The 12,797-nt window shown below is 31.0% G+C and overlaps 1 pseudogene across 1 annotated transcript; it reads right to left on the bottom strand.

Annotated features, from left to right (window-relative positions):
• Window positions 1-6,451: 6,451 nt before the first annotated feature.
• On the bottom strand, window positions 6,452-9,087 carry LOC145076929 (patatin-like protein 2; annotated as a pseudogene). The gene is made up of 7 exons (XR_013692890.1): window positions 8,890-9,087; window positions 8,604-8,791; window positions 8,127-8,319; window positions 7,479-7,637; window positions 7,079-7,381; window positions 6,813-6,997; window positions 6,452-6,700 (listed from the first exon to the last, which is right to left on the bottom strand). The product of XR_013692890.1 is annotated as a patatin-like protein 2 (transcript).
• Between the last annotated feature and the right edge of the window lie 3,710 nt (window positions 9,088-12,797).

Consider the following 12,797-nt stretch of genomic DNA (forward strand, 5'->3'; position numbering starts at 1 on the left):
AATCATAGTTTTTTTTTTTTTTCATTGGGCATGTTTGGTAGATTGAAATAAAATTGCTTTTAATTATGTTGTTTGTTTGGTATTAAAAATGAAGATAAAAGGATAAAAATGAATTTCATTTCCATCCATTTAAGTCTTTATTAATTATAGAGAAAATGTGCAACTAGAGAAATAAACACCTCCCAAAAAAAACTGAGAAATGAGGAACCCGGCTCCCATCGGTTCAAGCCCAACAGCCCACACCATGCATCTAGTGATTTATTTATGATTTGATTTTGGATTTTTTATGCGTAAGTCGGCCCAGCTCTTCTTCTGTGTTCGATTTGTTGTTATTCTTGTTGGACGATATTGATTACGTTTACAATTACTGAATTACATGGACTTTGTATTGCAAAGTTCTCTTTGACCAAAGGTGTTGCAAAAATTTCCAGTGTTGCAAATAATAATGTGTGAAAAGCGTTTCACCTAGATCCTATTTGCCACGTTGTTTGAAGATCATCTATGCAGTTTATCCTTACGTATCTCACCTTGTATTCATGTGTTTATATGGTTCCTCAATTAAAACTAGAGCAACAGTTGGAATTACAAGACTTCGAACACTCCCCTTTCATTCGAACTTGGACAATCTCATGTGGAAGCAAAATTCCACATGTTTTGTATTGGTAGACTGTTTGTCATAAATTATTAAATTAAATCATTAAATTAGCCATCATATAAAAGCTTGGTGATCGAGAATTAGTAGATGTCGTTAATAACCAGATATACAGGAGGACTTGAGAGCAAAAGAAACACCCAACTGATTCCTGTATCAAATATCATGCTTGTGTGTCGTCTCTAAATTTCTATGCAACTCCTAGTGTGAAGAATGGGTCAGAAAGCGATGGGAACTTTTGCAAAACAAGGCGACAAAAGGACTATCTATTTCAGTTCAGTTGACTTATTGACTATATGTGACGTAAAACAGGAGTTGTGGAAGGCAAGTCAAGATTCTTTTATTTTCTTTGCATTATCCTCGTTTCTTGTAAAAATCATGCTTGTGTGTCGTCTCTAAAGTGCTTACACGACCCGTGTTCTCTTCTGGCCAGATTCTTTTATTTTCTTTGCATTATCCTCGTTTCTTGTAAAAATCGCTTCAAAATTTGACCATGAACTCTTCTTTGCATCCACATCTAGGCCCAACAATTCTCTCGATACGACCCGTGACCTGATACGAAACCGAGACGAAGATAAATGGGTGTGGGTTGAGTTTTTCAACCCACCAACCCATTTATTAAACGGATCGCATGAGTTTGCCAAAAAATAACTGGGTTGACCCGTGACCCGTTTATGATTTCAATAAAAAAAATTATATATTTTTTAAAAATCTTTTAATACATACGAAAATGAATTCCATGCACTGCCACATAAATAAATAATAGGACAACAAACCAACATTACAAAAAACTTTATTCAATTGTCTTTATTCATTTTTCGTTTTCTACATATTGTTATTAACACTTCCAAATATCATTTATGATTTATGTCCAAAGTCTCATTTTCGCTACCATTTTTAAAACAATCCATGCCTGCTTTTTTGCTCTACTGTTTTATATTTTAACTTTACCATTATCTTATAATATTTGTTAGTAAGAAATATTTTTATAGTTAGATTGAAAATTTAGTGCTATTAATGTAACACTGTGAATGGTCTTGATATTTCTTTTCAAACTAAAAACTTGGACTAAACATATATAGATTCGATTGTTTTTGTGTTGTTTTGTTTTTTTTTTTTTTACAAATATAACTTTGAAAAGAATACAATGCTAATAAGGTCTTTAGAAAGATTTCTATAGTTAACTGAAAACCAAATCTAACACACGAATCTAAATCTGACCCGCCAACCCACAAACCTGTATAAATAAAAGCATTGATGGGTCGTATAAGGGTTTATGTTCCAAACCCGTGACATGTATAGTTAAATAGGTCATATTCGGGTTGGTCTATTTTTAGTGGCCAACCCACGACCCGCTAACCTGAACATGACACGATTGTCAGGTCTATCCACATTCATCCATGCTTACTTTTAAACATGAAAATCAACTTGATATGACCTGTTATTCGAGACACAGAGACTCTCCAAAACGGAGTAAAAATTGGAATTCTTATTCAATCATTAATCAAAAAGACATATTTAACCCATATATATAAGTGTTAATAGATTATATTATCCTAAACTAGGTGTAATACCCATGTATTACATGGGTTAATTATATATATATATATATATATATATATATATATATATATATATATATATATAGGAGTCGGATCAAATGAGAACATCAAAAACGTTGAGAACGCGAGAACAAAGTATATTCATTTGTGGAGGAATGATAAATTTTTACGCCTTTAGTTTCAATTGAAGAGAAAAAAACATATTCATTTTGATTGTGCGTAAAAATTTATCATTTCTCCGTAAATGAATACATGAAATCACAAGTGAATATACCTGTTCTCGCGTTCTCAACCTTTTAGATGTTCTCATTTATCCTTTCCCTATATATATATATATATATATATATATATATATATATATATATATATATATATATATACAGGTCTAAACATTTAAGAACTTTGGATTTATGAGAAAATAAAAAAAATACTGAATTATTAAAATTGATTTTTTTTATCTTTTAAATTTAAACACATAAAAAAAATAAACTAATGAGCTTTAATCTGAGAATTTTTTGAAATAAAAAGGTAAATCCATTAATGAAACTGATATTCATTTATTACTATATTTATTGTAATTATTACATTAAAGTATTATGTGTAATTTATTAAAATAGAAAAACTAATAAAATGACATGTGGAAAAGAAATTAATTCAAAATAACCACAAAATGACATTTGACAAGTTGAATGAGAGTGTGACATGTGACAAAAAAACTTTCATTTATTAGACTAGACTAGATTAAAAGATACTAATAGATATCCTAATTTTAAATAAAGATAGCTACTGCCTAATTTGAATAAATAACTAAATAATTACTAATTAGTCAATAGTCTTGACCTAATTGCTGAGTCGTATTATTACTCCCTCCCAAACAAACACCATGTCCTCACGATGGAAGTTTGGGCTATGTAGTTGAATACTGCTAAAATTGTGGATCGTCTCCTAATTCCCCATAATTTTCAGTGTTATCTTCATTGGCTCGGTTTTCATCGATCATTACTCCAAATCTCATTGAGTGTGTTAGGCCCTCGGGTTGTATGACCTTTACTGATGATCTGAGTTTCGGTAGCCCATTGATGAAAGTTCCTTCCAAGACTTGTTCTGGTAATTCGCCCAAATAACCCTCCATCTTTTTGAAGGTTCCCTTATACAAGAGTTGAAATCTTGCTAAAGTCTTTGTTTAAGTGTCGCCCAAGTCCAGAAAGCTATTCGAATTTCATCCGATCTATACCAAGCTAGTGTCACTCCCTCTATGCATAATGAGGTTGTCTTGAGTTGTGGCGTGCCTTCAATACCTTGGATCTCATGGTAGTGTTCCACCCGGTAGATCTAACCATTCCCTATCGAATGTGGGCATCTCGATCTTCTGGAAGTCGACTTGTTTGAAATTAATTCCATATTTGCCCTTGTTTTCTTTTTCTTCTTCCTTTATCTTTCCATTCTCTTCTTTCATGCATTGATTTTATTATTAGCGCCCTCTAATGTTCCCCATTGGAATCCCTTGGAATCTTCCTTCTTTTCCTCTTATTTGATGTTCAAGCTTCCTAACTTAACTAACAAGTCGGTGATAGTTTTCATCACCTGATGGAACCGTTGTGAATTAGCCTCCCGATCGTCTTTCAGATCCGGGCGGAGTATAGTCAAGTTCGTCTCCAACCGAGTGATTCGATCAGTGTTGTTCACCATCTCGATACCCTAAAAATAAAATGATGAGTAGTAACCTGTGAATAGTGTTTCCATGAACAATATTTCCGATGAATAATGAAAGTCGTGAACAATACTTCCGATGAACACCACCGATGTGAATAGTACTCCAATGAATAATGATTTTGCTAGAATCATTGCTCTACCAGTTGATAAGACGTGTTATTTATTTAAGACACAGGGATTCTCCAAAACATAGTAAAAACTCTATAATTCGTATTCCATTAGTAATCAAAAAGACATCGAAACCCTATATATAACGCCTCGTTCCCGAGTTTAACAAAAGAAAAAGAAGAGAAGAGAAGAGAAAGTCACGAGAGAAAAGAAGAGAAAGGAAAAGAAAACAAAATTTTCTTTCGTGTTCCCAAGTCGGAGAGAAGTGGAAGGAAAATGAATTATTTTTTTCTTTCTTTCAAAATCCTCTCAAATCAGAAGGAAAGTTAAGAGGGAAAGTAATCCTCTCATTTCCCTCCACTTCCTTCCACTTCCCTCCTTTAATGAAACTCAGGAACACCGATATTTTTTATTTTATTTTCATTTCCACTTATTTCCTTTCCTTTCTCTCTTTAAGTTGAACTCGGGAACGAGATGTAAGTGTTAATAGATAATCTTATCATAAATTAAAAGATACTTATAGATATCTTAATTATAAATAAAGATAGCTCCTACCTAATTTGAATAAATAATTAAATAATTACTAATTACTCAATAGTCTTGACCTAATCGCCGATTTGTATCACAACCAAGAATTGCATAGATCACGATATTCCACCAAAATCATAAAATGTTGCAAACATAACTTAAAATGAATGAATTCAATGCTAAAATGCGAAGCAATTACAATATTTAAATACTAGTTGTGAAACTCGTATGTTATACGGGTTGGATAAAACAAAAAAATTAAATATGAAGGTTTAAACAAAAAATTATTTAATTTTGAAATTTAAAATTTAAAATTTGAATTTAAAAGGAAACATATTTAATAGTATATGAGTGTAATATTGTAATTTAATTGTTATTTTCAATTAAGGCAATTAATAATTGAGTTGTAAATATGATATGTTAATTAAAAAAAGATAAACAATGAGAAAATGACAAATGGAAAAAAAAATTATTTAAAATTACCAAAAAATGACATATGTCCAAGTTAATGAAAAAGTGACATGTGGCAAAATTATTTTCATTTATTAGGGAGGATGGTAAAAGATGCATAGTGCATCTAACAATGATTCTACTTTTGCTAGTTCAACGGTGAACGCATATTTATTGTACATTTTCTAATTTCTATTTAAGAAAATATGCAAATATTTTTAATTTATTATTGGGTAAATGACACAAAAAACATTCTTTTTATACAAAAATTTGATTTTGACACCGTGTTTTTTTTTGTGTCAAATTTGACAATGTGTTTTTCAATTTATTACAATTCTGACCACTTGACCGGTTAACCAGGTTACATGCTGACTTGGTTTGATGACGTGTCATTTTTGATGACGTGGCATGCTGACATGATATGCTGACGTGTCAAAATTGATTTTTTTTCCACAAAAAACACTAAGTTTTCATTTTTTTTTTCCGATTTTGATACTAAGTTTAATTTTTTATTTCAATTTTGACACTATGTTTTTTTTGTTCCAATCGAACATCATTTAACAAATTTTGTTCAATTTTGTCTATTTTCCATTTGAAACCGTATAAATATATTTTTTTATTACATTTTAAACCGTATAAACATATTTTTTTTCGTTTAAAAACCACATTTTTATTTAAATACAATGTGTTTTTTTTTTCTTACATTCAAAGCATTAGTTATATCATGAGAATCAAACTAACCATAAGTTTTTAATAAGATGTAAAAATTTGATGGGTTGCAAACTTAATATCCAAGATTTGATCGACTACACACCTCCAAACCTCCAAACACATTTTAAAGTTGCATATTTAATATAAAATACCATTTTTATATAACTAATATATATTTATACATAAAAATATGGTTTGAGTGTAAAAAAATGTATTTATACAAAACTATTGTTTTTAAATGAAAAAAAAACATATTTATATGGTTTAAATGTATTACAAAAACATTTATACGGTTTCAAATAGAAAATTGTCAACATTGAACAAAATTGGAAAAAATGATGTTCGATTTGGAACAAAAAAACATAGTGTCAAAGTTGAAAGAAAAAATTAAACTTAGTGTCAAAATCGAAAAAAAAAAATGAAAACTTAGTGTTTTTTGTGAGAAAAAAATTCAATTTTGACACGTCAGCATGTCACGTAATCAAAAACTGACATGTCATCATGCCACATCAGCATGCAACCTAGTTAACCGGTCAGTGGTCAAAATTATAACAAATTGTAAAACACAGTGTCAAAATTGACACAAAAAAACACGGTGTCAAAATCGAATTTATGTGTAAAAATAGTGTTTTTTGTGCCATTTACCCTTTATTATTTATACGCTTGAATTAACATAAAATTGAAAGTCTAGAACAGTACGGTTACATCGATTAATTAAGTTTTCAACTAAACAACATAACTACGAACTTCATTTAGAATAAACCATGTAAATCCATAAACAAGAAAGAAAATCTTAGTTTGGGTTGGACTCATATAAACTTTAACGAGAGTGACGAAGTGCATTTGAGAGCACCAGTGTTCTTTGTGAAATTGCAATTTGTTCTTTCACCGGCTCGTTTGTGTACTTCTTCCTCTATTAGTATATGGTGATCTTTGTTGACGTATCTTCTTCTCCTCGTGGAGTACTTTCGCAAACCTATATACATATGAGAAATATTCAAATGAATAAAATATACATAAAATGCTTTGTATATATGTTCTAAAATATATGCTAATTAAATATAGTTATACGGGAAACATGAATATACTTTATTAAAGCCATCTCGTTGGTGTTCTCGTTGGTGTGAGGATGGCAAGGCTCATGTATGCCCGTGTGCAAGTTCACTCTCTTCACTCGTTTTTTCAACAAGTCTTGTCCCACTTTCACAAGATTTTCTAAGTTTTCTTGTGCAGCCAAATCCAAAGAAATTAAGTCCCCGGTTAAAGTGTCATCCTGATATCATTTGAATTCGCTATGTCATAATATGAAATCTTGAATCTTTTTTAAAATACAGTGGAAAGGAAATATAGTTACCTGAATACGAAGATAATTTTCTTGTGAACGAAGGGCTTGAAAGACACTATAGATATGATAGTCAACCATATCGTCACTCGCCTGAGTAAATACCTCCACCAATGGGTTTGAGTCACCACTAGCCAGCCACCCCAAAACCCCCCATCTTGACGACTCAGTAGCATCATACTTTGCTTGAGCTTGTGGTGACCCAGTTCCCAATGACAATACTAGAAATCGTCCATATTCTGTTGCATTTATTTTGAAAAAGTTTGTACTGCCTCTAGTTATTTCATTTGTTACTTCGCTTATGGCAACCAAAGTCTGCAAAAAGAAATAAATAAATATTAACATATTTAACTTAAACCATGCAGATATATAGATGAGCAACTATTAGTGAATAAGACATATATATATATACCGGATTGTTGGCTGCTATTCCACCATCGATAAGATTGAATTCTATAGGTGGTTTTCCTTTAGATTCTTTTGTATGGAATTTATATGGAGGAAGATAAGTTGGGGCAGCTGATGTTCCAATGCATATATCGGATAACTTGGCATTAGGACTTGGGTGCCTCTGTATATTATAGACGTGAATATTAATATTAGTTATATGGTTATCGTAAAAAGGCAAATTTAATGCAAAAGAGTTTCATTTTGTATTATAACATTCTGCTCTCATATCGATCTATTAAAGCATTGCACTTTCTATCATACTTTAAAAATCTATTCAACTATAGTAATATATTTTCAATGTTTTCTTATTAAAATATTATACTTTGAAAAAACTAACCACTTATAGTGCCTATGAAAATTGTTGTGTATTTAGATAAAGTTGCTATAACTGATAGATTTATTAACATATAATGTTGTAATTTGAAAATCAAAAGTAAGATGCTATAATAAATAAACCAATGAAAGTTTGTTTATTTTTTCTTGCTTCTAACCTCTTTTGAAGATGTTAAAAAAAAATCATCCTCTTAATTTCAATGTAAACATTTTCAGGTTTGAAAATCGATAACTTGATGGTTTTTAGAGGCAACAAATGTATAAATCGATGAAGTACCTGGAAGCTTGAGAAGATCGTAGGCTGCAAATGTTTTATGTCAAACGTTGGAATCACGACATTTGTTAATGTTTCGTGAAGTTGTTTTTCTTTTAGTGTTTCTCGAATAACTTTATGTAGGTGTTGCCCATCATATTTTGGTCCCCATAGAGCTTTGATCGCTTTTTTAATAGCACGGAACCGACGGTGTATGCTACACAATGTAAATTAAAAATGAAGATTTAAGACATAACTACCCAATTATTAGGAAAATACTACGTGAAAAAAAAATTCATTCTTCACACAAAAAGGGGAGAATTAGCGATGTACAAAACCGTCCACCCAATTGTTTCGATAAAAAAAAATGCAGAAGTTCAACAACCAAACATTTGAATGTTCAAGATAAAAATCATTGAGAGATTTTAGGACTATTTCCCATAATCGCTACAAGAAGTGTCACACATTAACTAATTTTGTTTTGTTGCTAATAATACATACCTTATATCACGTGGTGGAAAGATATTAGGACAATGTTGAAGATAAAAATCTTTAATATCCTTAGCTGCAAAAATCGGTCGATTATCTTCACCGGGAGTAGCTAACATAGCCGTCACCAGACCACCGGTGCTTGTCCCGGCTATCACATCAAAATAATCTGCCAGTCGTGCATTCTTACCGTCTAATTTCTGTCATAATTATACAACCTCCTCATATTTTTTCTATGGTCTTTCAAAGATAAAAGGAATAATTCAAGTAACTAAACTTAATTATAAACGATATATACCTGTAGTTCAGTTTCCAAAAATTCAAGGATGACACTTGGAATGATGCCTCGTACTCCACCTCCATCAATACTAAGAATTGTGATTAGGTTTCCATATCTTGGTGGTTGCAATAGTGATTGAGGTTCTGCCGACATGATAAAAAAGATAAAGAACTAATAATGAGTTTTAAGGTGCGAAGTTGATGAGGTGATTTATATTGTGTAAGGGTATTTATAGTATGATATAAGTTTGGAAGTTTTGAATTTTATGTAATTGAAGGAAGGAAGTTCCATGGCAACTTGCATGGCAACTTGCAAGTTCGCTAAATGAAAGAATCATAATAGTAATTATAGATAAATGTAGACATTTCTCTCACATAACTAAGACAATTTTTATATGTAACCGTGAGTGTAGTAATGCTTGGTGCATTTTTTTTATTATTTTTTTTTTCAAACTTCGAACCTTTACAAATCTTTCATAAACTCTTTTTGAGATGATTTGTTTTAATTGTATATTCCTTAATAAAGAAAATATTTTTATCACTTGTCTTTTTCTCCTTCATTTTGATACATGTCATTTTCTAAGATTTTTAAAATTATTATTTTCCACTTGTCATTTTTCGAAAATTTCAATTTTCTAAAAATAAATTTCCAAAAAATTCTAATAGGTTATATATATATATATATATATATATATATATATATATATATATATATATAAAATTATCATTCTATTAATTTGATAATAAATTCTCATACATGCTCCAAACAATTTGATTTTTTTTCATAAATGCTCCAAAATATTACATTTTGTTATGAGAAAACATTATTTTATAAAATATTTAATGTTTATATATTCATATAAAATTTTTATTTTAAAAAAAACTCATGTAACACACGAGTTTCACACCTAGTTCTATTAATATATTACATTCCAAATTTGGATGTCGGTAAGTCATATTGTTTTAGTTCCAAAATATGCTATGAAATATATATATATATATATATATATATATATATATATATATATATATATATATATATATATATATACCAACTTTGATTATTTGTAAATTGCATACGAACTCCGTTTTAGCTGAATTTTTTTATTGCATTTTTTGTAACTAGGACTTTTCATGGATATATTACACTTCAAATTTGGATGTTGAGAAGTTATAACCGTTAAGCTCAAAAGTATGTTATCCGGTCGAAATTATGAAGAGAAAATTGTATAGCATTCGCATACAAACTTCATAACAATCACTATATCATTTGTGTTCTCAAAACCAGAAGGGCGTTCTACAAAAATCTAAAAAAAAGGTTTTAAAAATGATTTTTACATACGAACTTTATATTATTTTGAGTTATCACAAATCACAAAGTTAACAAAATGGAAAAAATTTATAGTCAATCCAGATTTTTGCAAGAGTTAACCTATGAAAATGTGAGAAAAAAAATAAATTCTTTGTGGTCAACTAGATTTTTGTAAAAGTTGAATGTGAAAATAGTGAATATTTTGGCTATTTTTCAAATTTAGGTTTATTTTATGGTAATTTTTTTAAATAATTAGTATTAGTCCTTTTCACTTTCTTTTAAAGGAGTAAAATATATTTGATGTTCAAGACAAATCTAAAAAGGAAACAAAAAAAAAGACTTATAAATATATGTTTCTTTAAAATATAAAATCGTTGTCGATGAACTATAGTGGAAATCTGGGATCGTTTATTAACAAAAAATAACAATTTTTGCCACCTGGTCCTCCAGTTCACTAGAGCGGTGGCTCTGCTCATTGTAAAGTGGTTATGATTTCTCCGGGAAGACCTACGAGGTCACAACAGAGGGAAACCTAAAGGTTTTTGAGCATTCTAACACTCATATGGTATACATGCAACCCTAGAAACATTGGATCCATGTTTTCTCTAAGATACATGTAAATAATAACTTTCCAAGGTTTACATCCTAACTAGCATGTTATGGGGTACTTGAATCATAAAACACTAGTAGAATTACATACCTTTTAGTACTGGTTGATTGCTTGGAGTTTGAGAGCCTAGCACCAATAATGTGGATGCCTCAAATGGAAGTCACAAATCACCACAAACTTTGGAAACCTTTAGAGAGAGTGTGAACACTTGTAGAAATCGGCCACCTTTGCTCACACATACTAGTTCCATTTCAAGTGCCAAGGAATCCTTTATATAGTGTGGTGGATTAAGGTTAGATTCATGTAAACCCTAATATCCATGACCTTTTATTTCCATGAGATCCATGGGTTAAGGCTCCATGGACTATCCATGGACTTTCCATGCAAGCCTAGTCCATTCTAAATAAGCAATAGCCCACAATATATAAATACAAGAGTCCATATTTAATTAGTCACCTTTCTTGATCACCAAATTAATTCTAGATCAATACTAATTAAATAATATGATTTCATATTAATATATTAGAAATTATAATATTAATAAATCATAACTTATACTATTCTCAATAGATTATCCATATAAATTGTTCGGGTGAAGTGTAACCCAAATGGACCATGCCGGTCGGGTCAAGTACAACTTAAATATAGTTATGGACTTAGACACCTTATCCAACAGTCTCCCACTTGGATAAGTCTAATAACTATAGTTGCAAGCATAACTTCAGGAACCAACCAACAATCGTAGCTCTTAAAACTCTGTTGAACTATGAAGCGCCATTTTAGATAAGGGGCCATATAATCCTCTGTTCTAGATATCAGCCGGACAAATACATGGAACAATGTCGTACTTATTCTCCAGCAGTTTGTTTCCCGATTTCTGATTTGGTTGACATAGAACTTAATTGAACACGTTAATTTAGTTCTGACCGGGCCCGATACATAGGTCAAAACAAAATCATCGAGGGGCCCATATATCGCTTCTAATCCAAGAAGAAAAAGATAAACTTCAACTCATACGCTTTCTCTACTAGTTGTTGAATTATACACAAAGGTACGTTTTATGACATCAAGTTATTGATGCGTTTTTGTACAATCAATGCATAACCAACTCATAGACAACAACTCGTATCTTTAGGTTTGAAGACTTATATGATATTACTGTCTCACGATCACTCGATATAAATTCCATGAAATGATATAAGTGAGCGTAGGTTTAATCTAATACTGAGAACTTATGAACACTCATGAGTGTTGTAGTAACTCTTTGTTATGTCCAACATCTTAGACATCTACAACCAACTTCATGATAGTCTTGATTCATATCTACTTCCAACATATGACCGACTGTGGAGAATTTGAATAATATGATATACCATAACATAATTATTATGGAAGTCAAAACATGCAAAATGAAATGATAGTAAACGATTGACAGAAGATAACAACACTTTACTTATAAATAAACAACGACTTTTATTTATCATCAAATTTCAATTACACTTTACAAATTTCAAAAAAAAAAACTATCTAATATGTAAAACTAATATCGTGCTTTAGCCCTATGCGCCTTGCATGTTGAAAATGCCTAACCCTAGTCAGTCCCTTCGTAAGGGGATCTGTTGGGTTTTCCTCTGATGATATCCTCTTTGCTACGAGGTGTCCTTCTATCTTATGTCTTATGAAGTAATATTTTCTGTCAATGTGTCTGGATCTGCCATGATCTCTCGGTTCCTTGGCTAAGGCAACCGCACTATTGCTTTCACAGAAAATCTCCATAGGCTCCTTTATGGTTGGCACCACTCCAAGGTCTCCAATGAAATACCTCAACCATATCTCATCCTTCACCGCTTCACTCGCTGCTATATACTCTGATTCACACATCGAATCAGCTACCGTCTCCTGCTTGGAACTTTTCCAAGTAATCGTTTCTCCATTCATGATAAAGACCTAGCCCGACTGAGAGTGGGAATTATCCCTATCAGTCTGAAAGCTAGTGTCACTATAC

The sequence above is a fragment of the Lactuca serriola genome, chromosome 1, assembly GCF_051521515.1.
Source record: "Lactuca serriola cultivar US96UC23 chromosome 1, Lser_US96UC23_V15, whole genome shotgun sequence".
Classification (NCBI taxonomy): domain Eukaryota; kingdom Viridiplantae; phylum Streptophyta; class Magnoliopsida; order Asterales; family Asteraceae; genus Lactuca; species Lactuca serriola.